Source organism: Moschus berezovskii, chromosome 14, assembly GCF_049115385.1.
Source record: "Moschus berezovskii isolate FMDL1 chromosome 14, NW_MosBer_1.0, whole genome shotgun sequence".
Classification (NCBI taxonomy): domain Eukaryota; kingdom Metazoa; phylum Chordata; class Mammalia; order Artiodactyla; family Moschidae; genus Moschus; species Moschus berezovskii.
Genome location: NC_142473.1, coordinates 83,914,420 through 83,919,069, shown reverse-complemented (window position 1 = coordinate 83,919,069; position 4,650 = coordinate 83,914,420). Strand labels below are relative to the sequence as shown.

Here is a 4,650-nt window from a genome sequence, read left to right as displayed (position 1 = left end):
CAGAAAAAAATAGACGGGAATATTCCAATTTGTGATATATTTTGGAAGTAGAGTCAATAGGATTTATTTAATTTTTATGAGAGTAAAACATAAGTGCAGAGCACCGAAATTTTTTGTCTGAACAATAACATGAAAATTATATCATTTAGCAAGATAAAAGGCAACACTTTAAATTTTGTACAGGAAGTGCTACACATTGTGGAAAATAAAAAAGTTAGGTTTGTAAATAGTAAATTGCCATTCAGTTGCTTGTCCACATTTAGAAGTGCTGCATATACGTATTTGAAAATTAAGTGAAACATGAGGTGTGGAGGCACACAATTAGACTGTTGCAGTGTTTATTGGTCAGGAGCGGGGAAATATCCACTTAAAGACCTCAGAAGTATCAGTGAGGTCTGGGACAATCCAGGACAGAAACATTTCCGTGATTTGATCTACTCACTTTGATTATGTAAATTATCATGAACCTCACTTTTACAGTTTTGTGACGTCACTGATTTCCCTTCCAGGCCTTTCTTGTTGTTTCCCTTAAAAATTCAGCTAAAGCATTAATTCCTCTGGAAAGTCTTCTCTGATTCAATTACGATTGATATATAACTGCACTGTGACTCACCGTCTGTGAATTTCCTTATAACTTATTATATAGGTCTGGAATTATCTGATCCCTGGTCCTGTATTATAATATGAGGGCAAGTAACTCTACCTGATTCAACGTGGAGATACAATATCAATGACACATTGGGCATGAAGAGACTCTCCACACACATTCTTTAGTTGAATATATAACAGAAGATGAAAATTTAATTCATTTAAAAGTTTTCCCCTTGTTTTGTAGGTACACTGCTTCTAACAAGTGAACATAGAACTTAGACTACATGGAAACAAGGAACAATGGCACTTATTTCATCCTCTTGGGCCTCACACAGAATCCAAAGGAGCAGAAAGTCCTTTTTGTTTTGTTCTTCTTCTTCTACATCTTGACTGTGGTGGGAAACCTGCTCATTGCTGTGACTATAGCTGTCAGTAAGACCCTGGACTCACCGATGTACTTTTTTCTGGCTAGCTTATCATTTATGGATGTAACTTACTCTTCTTGTATTACACCTAGATTGATTTCAGACTTGTTCTTCGGGGAAAAAGTTGTATCCTTTAAATCTTGCATGACCCAGCTATTTACAGAGCACTTTTTTGGTGGATCCGAGATTGTACTTCTGCTGGTGATGGCCTATGACCGCTATGTGGCCATCTGTAAGCCCCTGCATTATTTGGTGATCATGAGGCAGAGGGTGTGTGTTGTGTTGCTGGTGCTGTCCTGGGTTGGAGGTTTTCTGCACTCAATCATTCAACTTAGCACTGTTTATGGGCTCCCATTCTGTGGCCCCAATGTCATTGATCACTTTATATGTGACATGTTCCCTTTACTGAAACTCGTCTGTACTGACACCTATCTCATTGGTCTCTTAGTTGTGGCCAATGGAGGACTGATCTGCACTCTTGGTTTTCTGCTCTTACTCGTCTCCTATGGAGTCATCCTGCACTCTCTGAAGAACCTGAGTCAGGAAGGGAGGCGGAAAGCCCTCCAGACCTGTGGTTCCCACATCACTGTGGTTGTCTGCTTCTTTGTTCCCTGCATTTTCATAAATGCAAGACCGGCTAAGACTTTTCCAATTGACAAATCTGTGAGTGTGTTCTATACAGTCATAACTCCCATGTTGAACCCATTAATCTACAGTCTAAGAAATTCTGAGTTAACTAATGCTATGAAGAAGATCTGGAGAAGAAACACTTTTATCTCATATTAAATAAGTGCGAGACATTTGACATCAGGGTCATTTTCCCTAGAATGCTGAAGTCATTTTAAAATTTGATTCTGGATTCACTTTCTCCAATGAATATATATTAATTATTTTAAAATAATGCAATTATAGAACTGTGCTATTAATAACAGTTTCCCCCCTAGTATAATGGAAGGTCTATAACTCCTTGTTTATCACTGTACCTAGAAAGGCATAATGCTTATATAGTGATAATTAATAATATATGGTGATGAAACTTATAGTGAGAAAATTATACACACAATTTTTAATTTAATATGTTTTTGTTTGTAAGAAATATGGGATGGGGAGGGAGGTGGGAGGGGGGTTCAAGATGGGGAACACATGTACCTCTGGGGCAGATTCACGCCAACGTATGGCAAAACCAATACAATAATGTAATTAGCCTCCGATTAAATAAATTAAAAAAATATTGAACTAAGATATTAATAATCAAGATTTTCCATTGGTGCTAGTGGTAAAGAATCCATCTACCAATGGAGGATACCAGGGTCAGGAGGATCCCCTGGAGAAGTGCATGGCTACCCACTCTGGTATTTTGCTTGAGGAATCACCATTGTCAGTGGACTTTTGTGGGCTACAGTTCATGGGTTGCAAAGAGTCGACCTGACTGAAGTGACTTAACATGTGTTAGTAAACAATGAATGAAACCCAAACAATATGGGATGAAGTTTCAAATAAATTTCCTATTTCTCTCAGCATTTCGCAGCCCTCATTCTCAGTTGCTGTTCAGTCACTAAGTTGTGTCCGACTCTTTGCTACCCCATGGACGGCAGCATGCCAGACTCCCTACCCTTCACTCTCTCCTAGAGTTTGCTCAGATTATGTCCTTTGAGTCAGTGATGCTAGAGGTTGACCTTACATTTGTTTCTTTTCATCTGCTAATAATCTTGGCACATGCAACTGTATTTAACATACATATATTTGTTTCTATGTATGTATGTAACACTCCCTTTTACTATGCAAAATCTTGAAAATATTTCCATTCCAGCCCATATATTGTGTGTGTTTTACAGGCAAGATTACTGGAGTGGGCTGCCATTTCCTCCTCCAGGGTATTTTCCTGACCCAGGGACAAACTCCCTTCTCTTACATCTCCTGAATTCACAGGTAGATTCCTGACCACTCTGCCACCTAGGAAGCCCAGTCCTTATATATAATCTTAATTTTTCTTATCGTGGGCAATATTCCTTATACATTTTTACTAGAATTAATGTGCACATTCATCTCCAGTTGCTTGCTAAATCTTTTTATGACAAAAATTATCCCAAAATACATGGTCTTCAGTTCAGTTCAGTTCAGTTGCTCAGTCATGTCCGACTCCGCGACCCCATGAATCACAGCACGCCAGGCCTCCCTGTCCATCACCAACTCCCGGAGTTCACTCAAACTCATGTCCACAGAGTCGGTGATGCCATCCAGCCATCTCATTCTCGGTCGTCCCCTTCTCCTCCCGCCCCCAACCTTTCCCATCATCAAAATGGGTAAATATGAGTTCATTGGTATAAAATCATTGCTATAATATTTGAATCAATGGTCAGGTAGTATGTGCATTTAAAATGTTGATATTGATAGTTGTAGCCAAACTACCTTTCTTGAGGTTCTTCTAATAGTTACAGTCTTATCCACTATCTGTGAAGATACTTTTGTCCACATCTCAATGACCAGTACCTGATAAATATGACATCTGATTCAAGTTACTTTAGCAACAACTGTTTTGATATAATTTAGTTTGGCCATCTTTCCACATATTTAATTTGATTTTTTTGTGAAAAAAATATATCTTTTACCCAATTCATTCAATTCTTTCTTTTTTTCATACTGATTTTTATGAGATATTTATATACTAAAGAAATGATAATTTTTACCACTCTGTATGTAGTTAATATTTTATGGTTATATGTTTTTAACTTTTTGAACTATGTAGAATGCTTCTTGCACACAATAGTTTTTTTACATTTTATATTCTTTTTTTTTTTGTTTTGTTTTTTTCTATCCTACTTGGAAATTTTTTTCCCCATTCCACTTGTGCAAAATATTCCTCAATTCTTTTTCAGTATTTAATTTTTAAAGCCTCTTTATATCTTATATTAAAAAGCTTGATTCATCTTGAATTTATTTTGGTATAAGAGTTGAAAAGGGACTGAAATTTTAGTGCTTTCATTATAATTTTAGGTTTTTAAAAATAGTCTCATAGTTATCTTTTTGTCATTAATTTGAAAAGTATTATATCCCATTGTATTTGGATCCAATTCAAGACAATCTTCTGTTTCAATGATCTCTTTATTCATGTACAGGTTGACATATAATTGCTATGGTATGTAACACATTTTGATCTGTGAGGAGACTGATAATTCTTTATTCCCATTGTTTTTCAGAAACATGATAGATTTATTACTATTTTAAAACTATTAAAAAATAAACAATAATTTGAACATAAATCAGATAAATAATATAGTTTAAAATGAAAATTAAGTTAAATATATTTAACAGAGGCTAGTCACAAAACAATTCAGGTATTATTTTCAATAAGATTCATTTTAAGAAGGCTACTTTAGGAAGAGTTTAAAATACTATTATCCAGTCACTATAAGTGTCTTCAGTCAACAAATCACCTGTTGTAAGCTTGGGCAGAGCTTGAGTTTCCTGCCTCTATTTCTGATACCTTGTAGATAGCTGTTGTTCTTTAGCTTGACACCTAAAATGCTAGCTGACATTTTCTGTCAAAAAAAAAAAAAATCTTCTCTTTCAGCAAGTTCAGGTCTCAAATGTTTGCTGAGAATCTATTGGTGCTGAGATCATTCTGCCCATATTG

At 35.9% G+C, this 4,650-nt stretch overlaps 1 pseudogene; it reads left to right on the top strand.

Annotated features, from left to right (window-relative positions):
• The first annotated feature begins 875 nt into the window (after positions 1 to 875).
• On the top strand, positions 876 to 1,806 carry LOC129554147 (olfactory receptor 4A47-like; annotated as a pseudogene).
• Positions 1,807 to 4,650: the final 2,844 nt, after the last annotated feature.